Here is a 16684-nt window from a genome sequence, read left to right on the forward strand (position 1 = left end):
TCCTAAACTTGTGCTGCATATATCTTCAGACAGGAGCTGGGAGGGCTATATCTGTTACCTCCCACTGGAGAAGATCTTTATGTCCTGTGAAATAGCTGGCTGTCCCAAAGACCTTCACTACCATGTGAGTTAAAAGTCTTCTGTACTGAAAAATTCTGAGAGGAATTTTTTCTTCTTCCATATATATATTTTTGACTACCATCATCTCTGAAACATTGCCAGATTTTTCTTACATTGAGTAGGCTTCAATTGATATCCTTATTCATCCTTCCTATGTCAACTACTACAATTCATTCTTTTATAGCCACCTTAAATCTTCAGTCTCTAAAATTCCAGGGTCCAGAATACTCTGAGCAGACTATTATCTTGCTCAGTGAAGCGAGACTGCTTTACCCTCACTCCTCCTCCATCACCTTAACTGACTGGATTTCTTTTCATTTATAAATTTAACTCGAATTGTTTTCTTTTTTCAAATATTTGCCAAACTTTCTCATTCCAGCCTATTTCCTCAGCCTGATATCTGCTTAGCTACACATAATGCTCCTAATCCTGTGACTTTTAACATTGCCACATATCAGTCTCCCATTTATTCTCCACCGTTGTTCCTCTTATCTAGTTTATGAATATGGCTAGAATTCATTCCATTTCCTATTAATGATTACTAAAAAAAAAAATCAGAATTTTTTTTTAATCACATCAGCTATTAAAGAAATTCTGAGGTTCACCTCAAATGAACATCCTGATATTTTTATTATAAAATTTCAGGGAGTTGTTTTAAAGCTTAAGACACCTCAAAAACACTACTTTAACATTTGCTGTGTATGTGTGAGTGTGGAAAAGAGAGAGCAAGATAGAGACAGAGACAAAGATAGAGACAGCATGCGCTTTAATATATATTTTCCAGGTAAGGTTGGGAGACAATTCTTCATGGGTCTCTGACATTTCTGGATGTCTTCTGAGCAGAGCCTTTGTTCTGGATTCTTATTTCAAGGATGTTAGCATAGCAAGTAGCCTCAGAATCTAGAGGTAATTTTTTCCTCTGGAGCAAGAGCGGTTGTTTGTTTGTTTTGTGGTGGAGTTTTGTTTGGTTTTGCTGTGTTGTTTCTTGGTTGGTTTTTGTTGATTTTTATTGTTATTGTCATTAATACTATTGTCCAGATAACAAAAATATCTTTCCCTTTGGGTAAAAATCAGGCATGCTTTCTACCTATCAGAAAGGCGTTGTTTTCTCTAACTCATGTTTTCTCCCTTGTACTGTAATCCAATACATATATAGATATCATGTGAAGCTCTCTGAGTTACCCTGTGGGATCTGGAACTTGAGGAACCAGCATAAACAGTGATACTTGGGCTAGAACAGTCACTGGAGATAAAGTCCTTTGTTTTTTATCTAAGAGATTGATTGGCTGATTTATTGTCTTCTGTGAGCATCCATGAAACAGAGGCAGAATAATTTGCTAGGTGAAATCTCAAACCTTTGCATTTTTTTCTGAGAGATGGAATGATGATGGAGATGTAGCTTTCTGCAAGAGGAAAGATTGGGATCTCATTGGCCAATTAATAGAAGTAGAAGAAAGTTCATATATGGTCAAGTAGATAAGTAGAGTCCTCTCCTATTACCTTTTAATTAAGAGGAATTGAGGAGATGGTTTAAGGAAAAGCACTAGGACATAAATATAGAGACAACTATTTATATGACACTCTCGGTGTTGCTAATTCTCTCTTAAGAGGTGAAATTGAGCTCCCATCTGGTGATCATCCTCAGGTCTGTGGCTTTGCAAAAACCGGTACTAAGATTTGTCCTGGGGTTTGATGGCAGAAAGTTCTACCTGCCTTTCATTCAAAAGAGATATTCTGAGGAAGAATAGAGAGAAATTTATGACCACTGTGGGCTGAAATCAGGCAAGATACTAGAATTTTTGTTAGTTGATTTGGGAGAGGAAACATGTGGGGTATAATGCTTGACTTTAGGCACATAGAGCTGCTAAGGAAGAATGACCATAGATGGGTTGTCTTATGTCTTAGTTCCTTCTGCAGTGTAGCATGCCAACCCTAGATCCTTTCAGAAATGACAATAAATGGCATCAGGATTTTGTAGTGAGTCCTGGCTGCTATGAGGGAACTTTGGCCTTTTAAGGGAGATTTCCATGGGAAATAAAAACTCCTTTGAGAAACCACAGATGAGGCATTGACTAGTATTGGGGCTCTGATTTCCCTGGGATGAGCTTTACAATGCTAATGAAAATGATCCATTAATGAATGAGAAATGGACCCAAAGAAATCTGGATAAACTTGTTTAACAAGCCATACCACCTTGGAAAACTCCCTTAAACCTGATGTAGGAACCCTGCAAGAATTTAAGAGTTGCTGTTTTGATATTGGGACTGCAGATGCCCTAAGTTAAGGTAAAATCTGTGAGGGGGGAAAAAAAAAAGAGGCACCACTGTGTATGTCAAATTCAAATAAGTCAAAGAAAAGTAAATCCCACAACCTCAAACAGAAAGCAATGTGACAATGGCAATTGAATGAAGGGGTCCCCAAATCTAAAATATAAGGCATCAGAATGGTCTGTCTGCTCATACAAGGCTTTGGGTAGACTGAAAACATAAAAGGTTCATTAGGTTGAGCTGCATGCTGCAACCTCTCTATTCAAATTTCAAAGCAAGTGTGCCTTGCCCTCTAATTCCTCTATGCTGATTCCTCTTTATACACTGCCCTGACTTAAGCCATTTTGAGAAAGATGATTTTGAATGAGTTCTAGGTGTCCCTGACCCCAAAGAAAACCGAAGTCCATGCACAACCATCTAAGTAAGCTGGCAGATTTGGAATAATAATGAAATTAAAGCTTATATAATTCTGTTGAGGAAAGATACCCAACCCATAGTCCTCTCTGGTTCTGCAAGTGTAGGGGTATCCAGATTCAGGTAATAAAATTTGGGCTAGGTACACATTGGAGAAGGAGAGCTAAGATATCCTCATGATGGGGCTTTTTGGACAGATTCAATGTAATGTGATTTTTATTGATGAATGATAGTAATGTAAATTAATGTTTTATACATATACTGTGCTATGAATACTTATGAAATCCAGAGTGGATTCTCCCAGTCAGGAAGAGTAATATATAGGAAATGGCTAGTAGTACATTAAATCACTTCCCAATATATCTGCATATTGGATATTGCCTATCCTACTCAGAGTGGTCCAACAGAAACATTATATAATCCAAGAAGGACACATGAAAATCACAGCTTTGGTTAAATCTTAAAGGTAGCAAGAGTAGGTTGGGTTGCAATATTAACACAAGAACACCAACCCTACTAGGTATGGCCAATGAAAAATGATAATGAAAGTTGGGGATTTACAATGGATTATTGCCAGTTGGATCCACTTTATCTGCTATCGTCCTATAAATGAATCCATTTCAAAGACTGATGACACTAGATGCATTGAACACTGAAAACACCTTCTTTTTTGTCCCACTGGCACCCAACGACCAAGACCAATGTGCTTCATATACTAAGGCCTTTAATATACATTTGCAGTACTTCCCCAGTGGTACATCAGTTCCCCTGTCATTTGCTACCAGGAGTTGAGCCAGAGTAACACTAATGCCTCTACCTTCTAATGTCTGAAGTTTTCACTAAATAGATGACTTGTGCATTGGCAAATCAGAAGCTTCCATGTCAATGGCCTTGACGACACTGTTGTTACATTTCTATAATCAAGAGTGGCTGATAAATCCCAACATAATTTAGAAGACTGCAGCCAAAGTCTGTCTTGGGCCTATGTAAGTTTATATCAAAACTCTCAAACCTCTAGCAGTCAAGGAAATACTACTGTCACTTTGCTATTCCCCAAAGAGAGATCCAACAATTTATTGAACTCTTTGATTATTAAAAACAAGTGGCCATTCTACTTGAAATATTATATTGGCTAGTCCACAAATAAGCATCCTTTGAATGGGATCCAGGCCAGAAGTGTGTTTTGGAAGCTCTCCAGTGAGCTCTGTCTGCTCTCGAAACTACTGTCCTAAGCTGCAAGTCTTTCTGACTGATAATTTTACTGTTTCGGTATCTGGTAGAGGGAGACACCCTACATTCAGTGATGCTCTTAGAGGTTTTGGATTTGTTGCCTCTGTGATACAGTTACCAGATATACACCTTTCGAAAATCAGCTATCAGCTTGCTATGAAACACTAGTCAAAACAGCATATATCACCTTGAAGGTGCTATAACTTTTCAGTCTAATAATACCATCCGGGGTTGGGTTGACTTGGATTCAGTGACTAACAGTGGTTGCTAACAGTGGTTAGCAAGTGGTTAACAATCCTCTCTTGTCAAGAATAAATGGTGTATTAGAGAATGATGCTGACCTGGCCGCTATATGCCCCTATAAGGCCCCTATTTTACATGAAAAGAAAAAAAAAAAAACGGTAATCATTTCTTTGGGGAAATCTTTATCTTTCTCTCCACCAATCAAAGCAAGGTTGTTGGCACAAAAAGATCCTAGATTCCCAGAGGTTGCCCTAAGTGCCTAGGCTTGGTTCCCTGATATTTCCTCTAAACTGACACTTACTTGTGTCCACTGGACTGCTGCAGCTCTGCAACCACACCAGCCATGCAGAATACAACATGGACGTAATTGTTCAATTCAGTAAACTAATACTCTCCTTGATGAAACTCATTTTTTGTTTACTGCAACTTGAGCTGTTGCCAATAGTAGTCTAGACTATTTATTCTGCCACCTGGTAAACTAGAGCCTGGCAGATTAGAGACACCTCTCTTTAGACTACCAACTGGGGAAACAAATCATACTGTCTACTGAACCATCTGGGCCCATCATGGAGATGCTTACAGTGAACAGTGAGGGCCTGTTCTTTGATGAAACAAAGTCGAATCAGTCTGCTCTACTGTCTAGACTGCCACTACTCCTGTCTAGACTTACCGCCCACCAGATATGGCAACACATCCAAAACCATAGATTAAGCACAAAGTAAAAGACAATAGGTTTATAACACACATTCTACCACTGCTCACGAGATATGTGAATCCTACCGTAAGTGGATGTTTGTCCTGTGGTATGAGAAACCACATCACATTGAGGGTTGTACTCACCTGCTCACATTGAGGTCCTGTGGTATGAGAAACCACATCACATTGAGGGTTGCACTCACCTGCTCATAGTGACTAAGCCAAACCATGGACCCCTCTCAGGAGGATCAGCAGTGCTTACAGCTCTCGACATTTTTCAGATTACAGTGTTGCTGTTCCATGTCTGATCAGCATAGTAAAACACACCTCTGTGGTTCTTGAAACTAGTCTATGCCATGTGTTCAGCTTTGTGGAGCATGCACAGCCTAACACTAGTGCATATTTTATCTGAAAGTCACCAGACAATGAGCTAATAATCAAGTCACTCAATGGAATTCCTATAATAACTACAACCATTTGGTATTGAACAACATTGAAATCGCCTAAAAAACTGACCCAGAAAGGTTTCTAGCTATAATTCCCTCAACTCTTCCTCTTCTACACACTGTAGGAAATCAGTTTGACCACTAAAGAAAGCTTTCTCCAGAAAAAGGTCATCTCTCTTCAGTCACTTATTGCGAAAAGGATAAAGTGATTTTATAGAAATATAGATATAGACATGGATATAGGCATAGGTAAATATAGATAGATAGGTATAGATATAAATATAGATATCTACTTTGAAATTTTGGGATTCTGCCTTGATCTTAACCGAGCATGGTACCTGTTATTTTTCCCCAATATCAACTCCAGGATGGCTTGGTTTGTTAAACAATCTCTGTTTAATTCTTATTTAACTACTTAGATTTTTTTTTAGAAGAGTGGCATGGTTATATCATAAAAATAGTGACCATCTGGTTGAGTACACTGCTTGCTAAGTTCCCCTACAGTAGCCCAAACTGGCCAAAGTGAGGAAAATAACAGAGCTTTATAAGTTTAATTAAATTGCTTTCATAAATTTGCACCTGTAGTAAAACTGGGAGTGAGAGTCAGGGGTGATTAAGAAAAGGTAAAGTTAAAGCTACTGTATTTAACAAGTATTTTATGGCACTGAAGGAAAAGCAACAAGCTGGACCCTGGGAAAGGATCATGTTAGAGCCCAGGAGACATAGATGGGAAAAGGACATTAATATTTCTTTTTTCCTTTAGACCACACCTGGAGCATTCCTCAAGAAAAATCCTCTTATGTGTCTGTTCCAAACTATTAAGCATCTAAACTGTCAAGCTGCCATAAGGCAGCTCTGGCCACCATTTGATTGCCATTCAACTGAAAATTACCAAAAAGCTTATCAAAAGGTAAGGTCATAACTCCTGTCCCTACACTTCCCAGTGCAATTTCTGTAAACACATTTAGTTATTTGCTTCATCCACATTCCCACCGCTATAGCATAGTGATTTCCTGGATTGGATGAAGGTTACCTTGTTGATGGCATGGACCAGACAGACTGGACTACTGTCCTTAAGTATTACCTTCAAAAACAATGAGTAGACTCAATTATTCAACTGAACTAAAACCTCTGACCTATCAGATGGTTAAGGAGACAACAATGGAACAATATCAACTTATGATTCCGGGTGACGTAGATTCCACTCCAGGAGCTTCTGTAATTGCAAATAGTTCTTTTTTGGGGGATACCAAGTATACTCTTGGGATTAGAGGTCTTGGGTGGAAGCCAAGTATTAGCTCATTTCTCCCCCCTCCCCCCGAAATGATGATTATCCTCTTAGGAGTAATTCTAAGAGATCTCCAAGATTTTAAGGAAACACTCCCAGTATATAATGTAGCCCTTGAACCACTATTCTTTGTCTCCAAAATGAACTGCACTTAGTTTGGGGAATCTTCCCAGAGAGGTAGCTGATTTGCTACTTAACACCAACTTCATAGTCAGTTTTCCCTACAATATGAATCATTATAGGAAAAATAAGAATTAGAAAATTATATTGGAAAAAGAGATACAAGCACTTGCTTTGTCAGCACATACACTAAAATTGGAATGATACAGAGAAGATTGGTGTGGCCTCTGTGCAAAGATGACACAAATTCATGAAGAAAAGGTGATATTGTCTTTGATATTAGTTGAGGTGATCAAAGATACCACCTCAGTCCTAGAATGCATTCAGGTTAGTCTTAACTCAGTGGCCAGGGTTGTTATAGATGATATTGGCTGTAGATTTTCTACTTGCAGGGCAAGGTAGAATCTGTGTGATCTTTAATATATCCAGTTGTATCTGGATTAATGTCTTGAGCCAAGTGGAAAGGTCAGTGTGGAAACTTAAGGAGAAATACACCTGGATTTCTAAGGTGGATCCAGATGGTTGAGATTTACCTAGCTGATTGGGTCTAGGACACTTGGTGTTATTACTGAATATTGCCTCATCCTGATGCTCAGAGTCCTGTGATAGTAACCTTAATTAAATGTAGTATGAGACAAATTTAACAGATTTAGTCCTAATCTCTATGAGTCATAATGATCAATGTGCCTGACAGAGTAGTGTACTCATAGGAAATTTTTCCAGAAGTCAAAACAGTGTTGCATCAAGGAATGAATATAGTTAGAAGACAATTCTCCATGGATCTTACTATTCAGATATTGTCTCTTTGGGGCAAAGATTAGTCAGGTTTACTGTCCATTATAAAAGATTCATTTTTCTTACAGTTGGAATTCTACTCTTATAATTCAAATCGTGATGTGTGAGCAGGCACTTGCCCCACTTAACATTGACTTGTGGGACACCGGCATAAAACACTGATACTCTGATGACTACTATTGCTATAAGTAGTAAACTTTTTGTTTCTGATTCAGGAGTTTCATGTCTTCCCGCAGCACCCACAAAACTATAGCAAGCTAACTTGACACATTGGTAGGGTAGTCTCAGATCTTACTGAGTTCTCTTCATCTCTATTACTAATGCATACTGATTATGATTTCAGTTATATTAAGGAGAGTAGACTTTAGTCTATAGAACTTATAACTAACATTTTCATAGGATACTAGACTTTAAAATAATTAAGTGACTAAATTAATGTGGTTATATATAAGGTTATTCGGTATGTCCTGAGAGGAACTCAGGGGATTGGTTTTAATATTTTGGAGAAACTGATAAAAAATATAGAAAATGCCCAATGACATAAATTGTGCTTGGATGTTTGCAGATAGTTTGTAGTCTGGATTTTTTTTTCCCTTTTTTTAAAAGAAGTCCCACACCTAGTATGGAACTCAACACAGGGCTTGAGCTCACAACCCTGAGATCAAGATTGGAGCTGGAATCAAGGGTAAGACACCCATCCAACTGTGCCACCCCTGTGGCTCAGAAGTTTATGATGGATTTTTAATTGAGAATCCTTGCTATAGGAGAAGGTACTCCTCTGAAGTAAAGCATGAGTATTCTTCTCCTAGGTCAAGCTTCTGGCACCTCCTCATAACAACTGAAATAGATTACGGTATCTTCTCACTGAGTTCAAAGAAATGCAACATATTCAGAGTCAGAACACTAGAATGTTTGAAGATCTATTGCTGAGTAGATGGGCATATTAATATATTATAAATCTCAATCATATGACTCAGACAAATTCCAAGAAATAGAAAAGCATTACCTATTTAGAATGAGTTACATATACAATTCCTCTAGCATGAGTTGTTTAATGAAACATAGCAAAGAGTGGTTGGTCAAACCTTAAGGAAATATCTTTCTATAATGTCTTATTCTTACAGCAAAATGGATCAACACTTGTAATGCTAAAGTTCCCTTCAGAAATGTATGGAAGAAAGTTGTACTTGGGAAAATATTCAAAATTTTCTTCTTTGCTGGTATTAGAATAAGGTATTGAGGGTAGGGAAAGGTTATTAGCTTGCTATTACTCAATCCCTGCTGAGCACAGTAGAACATAAAATAGGAATAAAGAAAGGAAGTCAGCTCTCCAATCCCAGCTGCAGGCTGATGAATCAGTTAGTGATTAATTGTTGCTACTAGTAATTGAAATAATCATATTTCAGAGAGGGGGGAAAGCATTTGGTCTCTAAAATGGTTTTTCCTCAAAATGTAATTGCTGCAATATTACTGGATGTCTTAAAAGGAGATATAAGGTTCTTAATGTAAAACTAAAAGGAATTATGATTCCCAAGATTGACCCAACATCTGGCATTAGATTTTGAAAACCCTCTGACTGTCAAAAGCAGTGGTCTCTTTGCATCAACCCTCTTATTTTCTTATACACATTTCTTTCAAGTTGGCTTTATAGAGAAGACAGCATAATGTAGAATGCAAAACAACAACAAACTAATATGCATTACCTTAATGTCAGTAAATCCAGTGAGTTCACATTTACTCCCTCCCCTCAAAATAGTGCTTCTATTTTTAAAGTAATATTAATGTGTTAATCAACAGGCTTTATCATGTTCCTAATTCTAAATGTCTATGGCCCCATGCCAAGGATTTGGGAAGTCACTGCTTTCAAGTAGTTTACTACGTAATTGTGAAGATATAGTATGTATGTAAAATGTTGCCAATCAATACCGTGTACATGAGTACCATAGAAAGATTTCTTGAAGTTATATATTTGCATTTAGTGAGTACTTCACCTGTTCAGTTTCTCCAGAAAGTTTTTTCTTTTTTTCCAAAACTAATCTCCACAATCACCCTGAGATGAAAGTATCATATCAATTTGAAATGATAAATAAATAGGATCAGAAAGGTTAAGTCATTCACTCAATTCCACACTACCAAAGTAATGTATAGCAATTTGTGTAAAACAATTTTCAAATGTGCTTTTGCTTGCATCCGATTGCAAAAAGAAGAGAGAGAGGTAACTCCATGTTTTAAATCCTTGGTGATAATAAAAGCCTGAGATAGTAGCATTTATGGAATAGAAGAATTATCAGGAGAAAAAAAGAAAACTGTCATGGGAGGAAAGATGAGTTCATTTGCAATATATTGTTTCTGAAGTGATACTAGGTCATATAAGAAGAAATACCTATGAGCACATAGAGATAAAAGATTTTAGTTAAAGAAAGAAATCAATCAGTATTGGATATGTGGGTATGGTATTCAACAGTGTTTCAATGACATAATGAAAGAAATAGTAATAAATGAGCAACCTTATGTTATGCATGCAACTCTTCTTAAAAAATGGAAACTATTTCTTCTCCTCTAAACGAATTGGTTTGAGACTTGATTTGACCAATAGCATGTTGTAGAGTGATGCTGTCCTAGTTCAGGATGTAGGCTTTATGAGATATGGCATTCTTTTGCTATCCTGAGGCTCCTGGTAAAGAAGCCCAGGCTGTCCATCTGGAGAAAGGAGCTATGTGAAGAGAGGAGCCCCAGCCAATAGCCCAGCAGTACGGTCCCTGACAAGTGAATGAGGCCATTCTTGATCCTCCAACTCAGCTACCATCTGAATAAGTAAACCCTGCTGACACAACAGAGCAGAGATTAATCATCTCTGATGGGCCCTGCTTAAATTCCTGAACCACATAATTGTAATTAATAAACATGTTGCATTTTATCCACTTAGTGTTAAGGGAGTATGTTACACTGCACGGTACTGCTGAAACACAGAAGGAGACTAACAATAGGTAATTAAACAAATACTTGCTTTTTCTTCCTGTCACATAGTAAAACATTCTATTAAGAAACATAAAACAGGAGGGGCACCTGGGTGGTTCAGCCGGCTAAGCATCTGCCTTCAGCTCAAATCCTAATCCCAGGATCCTGGGATTGAGCCCTGCATCAGGCTCTCTGCTCAGTGGGGAGACTGCTTCTCCCTCTGCCCCTGCTTCTGCTTGTGTTCCCCCTCCCCTCCTCTCTCTGTCTCAAATAAACTAAAAAAGAAAATCTTAAAAAAAAAAAAAAAAGAAAAAGAAAAAAGAAACAAACAGGACTTAACAAGATAGAGAGCTATCAAGGAAGTGAACGAGAAACATCTTCATTGCCAGTCAGAGGCTTTCTGAAGAGGCAGCATTCGAGTAGATAAGGAAGTTAGAGAATGAAATGGATAACAATGATTGACCATGAATATCAGAGAAAACTTAATTCCCAAATGTTTGATAATATGTTCCAAACAACACATCCAAAATCAAATTTACCATCCCACTTACATTTGTATCATTATAGAGGGCCCTTCCACAGTCTTTTCTTTTGTCTGTATCACCATTGGTGGCTGGGTTATGGACATTGGGGAGGGTATGTGCTATGGTGAGTGCTGTGAACTGTATAAGACTGATGATTCACAGACCTGTACCCCTGGGGCAAGTAATACATTATATGTTAAGAAAAATAAATAAATAAATAAAATCTTTTAATAAATAAATATAAATTCAGAAGCCACCTTCTCCACAAGGACCTACCTAACTTTCTCATCTGGCCTAGTGTTCTCTTCTATGTCATCCGAGCCACCTATATTTTCTTGAGTGAGAGAATCAAAAACATGAGGCAGCTCCTTTTTTTCCCTTTAACCTAATCTCATACCAGTAAACTTAAAACTCATTTTGACCTGGCTAACCTCACAATATGCATCCTGTAGGTGAAACGGCAGTGCTTTCTTGCCTCTAGTTACCCTGGGCCAATTACCCTTTCTTTTATTCTTCTACTTTATCTCCCACTGGATTCCAGCTTAAGCACATCACCAAAATTTAGATTAAATCAAGAAAAAAGTTTTTGACCAATGGCTGCCTAATCTGTCACTGAAAAGTAGCAACAAAGCAAAGCTTTTATCAACCAGAAAATGTACTGTGCTTCCTTTGGGAAGGCAAACAAGACAGCAGATATAGAAGCCTCACTCAAAGGAGGAAAAAGAAACTGAAGGATTTTCAGAGTAACACCTGTCAAATGGAGCCGTAATGTGTACTATTTGACAAAATAGGCTGGTGACTGTCAAAATAAATAATAAACCTTCCAGCTCTGACTAATGACTGAACTATCCTGGAAGACTTGAGGGAAGCATCCAACAAAATGCAAAATTGAAAGAAAAATTGGAATGGTCGGCCCAGCCTCCTAGCAGCTAAATTTTGAAATAATTTTGGAAAAACTCAAACCATTCACCAGGTTCCGTGGCAGAGGGGAAAGTTCCAACTCTTCTGATTGAGCATTCCACTTTCGTTAGGAAATCACATCTCTTCTGATGGAGTGCCAAGAAGTTGGTCTCTGCTTTTTCAATACAGAAACAATCCTGCCGTGACTGTGGCATTCTCCGTGCAGACTTTCAGCTGACTGCCAAGCATATGATCAGGAAGAGCAGCCAGAGCTGGACCCCTTTGTATGCAGAGCAGGGCAAACTGCAGAGAAAGCCCTTTTAATACCTTTTCACTTCCATTTCTTCCCGGGAGAGGCACCCATTTTCCTTTTCCCACAGCTCTTTAGAGGGTCATCTTATTTTCCCTTTCCAGCAAGCCAGGTTTTCTAACATGATTACAATGAAAACGGCCTGAGTGTCTGCTCATAATGTTCTGACCCTTTCCAGGGGCAGTTTCATTTAAACAAATTGTTTTTTAGAGACTCGATAAATTCCTGCTCTAAAATTCAATAATAAATCGCAAGTGGAAAAATACATTGTTAGTGGAAGAATTTTAAACATCTCAAAAATAGAGTCCTGCAAAAGCCGTCTTGCTTCAGCAATTATCCACTTATGCCTCAAGTTCTAAGCAGCAGAGGTAAGTACTGGTTTGTCCCTCTGCTTGACTCCTTTAATTGTGCTTTTGTTCCCAGGAGAAGATATTCTCTGAGCTCCCTAAGTCAAAGTGTTAGCAAAAAGAGAAAAAAACACTAAATGGAATATCTGCTTTTAAGGAGGGGCCTGTTTAGATATTATTTAGCCTAGAGTAACATGGCTTGTTTTCTCACTTAATTTTATTTATTTATGTTCTTTCATTATTTATTTCTCCTTCATCTGTTTTATACATTAGAGTATATTGACTCTAGTTCCAAATATGTTTTTCATAAGGATTTGATTCTGTCATAAGTAAACCACTTAGAGACATGAAATAAACAAAATATCAAATAAAGAAACATTTATTATTTGTTCATTTCTAACCAAACATATCTGCTAAAATCTATAATTTAAAATAATCCTGACCCTTTTCATTGTTCGTTTTAAGCATTAACTTGCAGATTTGTGCTAGTCTAAAACTGCATTTCAACATTATTTGATTGCCATATTCATTTAACAAGAAATCAGAACACATTCTGATTGTAGAATGAATGTCTAAACTCAGGACCATTCCAGACATATGGGTTAGCAGATAACTGTCCATACATGTCTGTAAGTGAAGTAAAAAGTTGGTTCCTTTCAATATCCATGACTCACAAATGGACAGGAATTAGGATGCCCTTGCTTCCTACCCAGTGATTTCAACATTCTAGGATAATTTGACTCACCAATCCATTTGGTTGATCCATCCTACTGATGGAAGATGATCCAACCCAGTCAACATCATGTCCAATGTATCCTGTACTTCCTGCAGCAATTATTCTGCTTGGCAGGACAGTCTTCTCTAAAGCCTTCTCTGCTCATTATTCTTGCTGCCTCTGCAGGGTCAGTAATGTGTCTGCCAGTAAAGTGTTGTCTCCTTCCATTTCCTATTCCCATAACCACAAGGAGTAGAAGCAGTTCCCCTGTTGAGGAAAGAACATTTGTCCATTAATAACCACACTAGTCTAGCCAAATCCCATGTTGATGTTCTGGTCATTTTTAACGTGGACTACTATAACCACATTCTGTGCTGTCTCCAAAGCTTTATTCTTCATTCCAATTTAAAATGATCTGCATTCTGCAGATCAAATCATTTTCTAGATGGATTTAAGTTATCCCCATGGGAAGGAAAACCCTGGACTTGGCAATGTTGTATATAAGGATTATGTTGTGGAATGGGGAGACGAGTCTCTAAAAGAGGCATTTGCATATACCACATGATGACAGAGACCCAACTTAATAGTTTGCGGGGCAAGGAGGTTGTTTTTGTTTTTTGGGTTTTGTTCGTTTTGCTTTTTTTATTTTTTTTTCATTCCAGGGATCAGGAAATTTCAAGATCTTATTACAATTTTATGACTACATTTGACAAATTATGGGAAGTGGGAATTGGCTCTGTGTCTCTCCTTATTACAAAGTATTGAAAAATATTTTGTGTAACTTTTGCAAGCTGAAAAAGTCACCAAGGAGTACTGTCAAACCATTGTTTACTAACTTCTACTTTGATGAAGTCGAATCCACAGAGAGAATTTCTAAGAAGTTCCTTGAGCAATTGTTACATTGTCCACCAATATCTGCAGATAAAAATAAAAGTAATGAATGTAAGACAATGATAGAAAAAGAGCAACTGTTTATTACTCTTGGAAACTCTGTTTAATTTCCTGGCATCCTGGACAATTTGGGGGCTTATATTTTGGAATTACTATAGCCCTCTATGAGAGAGTTAATTCATTACCAAAAGGTGAGCCATTTCCTGTCTGCTCAGTTATGAAATCAAACTAAGTACTATTTTATCAAAGGAACCTTGGCTGTCACCCAGCGTTAATCATTTTCAGAACAATTATGATTTACGTTAGACATAAGGCTGATGGATCTCTATTTCCAGATTCCATTTTGGCAACTTGGAGCCTTACCTCATACGTAAGATTATTGCTGAAAACAGTGCTTCTCCAAATTGTCCTCCTCCATTCTTTTTGTGTCTATCTTAAAAAAAAAAAATACAATTAATTACATTCAAGCCAGCAAAGCTATGTGACTGCCAGTGCTAGCTCAAATATTGTTTGCATATAATCCTACACAGATGTGGAGCCAATAGGGAGCTGGATGACTGTGTGCTTTTACACATCTTTTAGTTAAATTAAAAATCCAAAAGCTAAATCTTGTGTTCTGGGACAACATGTGAATTTGACATTTCCTGGAGGTTATTAGAACCATAAACCAATGACTAGACTATATTCATCCATTTAAGTAGTTTGTGACCATGAAAGACTAAATATTTATAATGTCTCTTATCCTTGGATACCATATAATGATTTCATCATTTTAATAGCTCTGTACTCAAATGTGGTTGCATCCCACTTAAATTTCAGAGACATGCATTTCAAATAATTTGGGTCTCATTAACCATTTGACTAAAGCCCAAGAGTGACAAAGCACATGGCAAGAGTTCAAGGTGTTGAAATCAAGATTTTAGTTTTGATTTATGTCTTCTCTCCTGAATCTTACATGATTTACCAAATTTTGCTGTAAATATTCTGATAAAGAGAGATCTTTTTACACATACAGTTCATTAGAAGAAAGTCACTTAACAGATCGCCAACATCTGCTTATAAATGCCTGGCTGTGCACACAAATAGGGATCAATCAGGTAACCCAATGTGAATGAACTATCACAACTGCTATAGAACCAATTGAAGCCATGTGCCCCACTAAAAGCTGCTTGAGTTGCTTTGTTGTTTATAGAAAACAACAGTATTATAAACCACAAAAACCATCATCTAATCATTTGTTTTACCTTTTAGAGTTCTAAAAATGTCTGAATATTCTTCCTCTCATTATTTCCCTATCTACATACTTAAATCTTGCTGTTTGATGGAAAGAAAAATCAGTTGGTTATATTGGCTAATATTATTCCCCACCCCCTTCCTCTCATGTATGATGAAAACTAAATCTGGTTTATTTTCAACATAGGAATGTAGGAACAACATTAACTAGTTCCTTTTGCATTTGCCCCTATTTATCACAGCTTTTCACTTATATTAATACTCATTGTTTTGCACACAAGAAAAATAAAACGTAACAACTGATGTAAACATTATCAAAATAAATTTATGGTTACCTCCCCTAAAGTGCACAAAGGATATGATCTATTAGAACTTTTGTGCTAAGACTTTTGGAATGCTCTGTTCATAGTAGTTGACCTCAACAATTATTTCATAAACCATTATCCTAAAGCACCTATCAAAAATGTTTTATAATACCTTGGTTGGATCATCTGTCAAGCCATAGTTTATGCCATGATGAGATTAGAGTCAAAATAAAAGAAATAAAAGATAAGAGAATTTTATTGGTTATATTATCCTGATCCTTAATGAATGTTCAAAGAAAGTCATGTACATATAAAGGGATAATATTTCTTTTTACCCCCTAGCAGAGGGAAATTCACACATACTCACAAGAGATTGAATGTAGTGTTTATATAATAAATGCTATGATATACTGGAAAGATATATGGGCTGTAAGTTAAACAAAACAAAGCAAACATTTTAAACAAAACTAAAACTCTTATTTATTTGTTGGCTTTAATGCTCAATTTCCTTATCTGTTATATGGAAACAACATCCGTGGTGTAATACTTTGAAAAATCTTTGAAAGCATAAAATGAAACAATGTAACTGAAATCACTAAAAAAATAAAAATCAATATGTAATGAGATGACATTAACTCACTGATAGGGTTGGTAAGTTAGGATACATGAGCAAGACCCTGTGTCTGCCTTTTCAGAGGTCTTATACACTGAAAGAATCAGACCCATAAAATGTCATGAGTGAAACAGTAGGAAGTACCTTGGAACACATCAGAAAACCATATAGGAGAGACAACATTTAGACCTGATATGGGTGGTAAAGGAAGGGCTATTCAAGTGGAGAAGAAAGAAGACAGTATTTCGGGCAGAGGAAACAATATATAC

Source organism: Mustela nivalis (assembly GCF_964662115.1).
Source record: "Mustela nivalis genome assembly, chromosome: 5".
Taxonomy (NCBI): Eukaryota; Metazoa; Chordata; class Mammalia; order Carnivora; family Mustelidae; genus Mustela; species Mustela nivalis.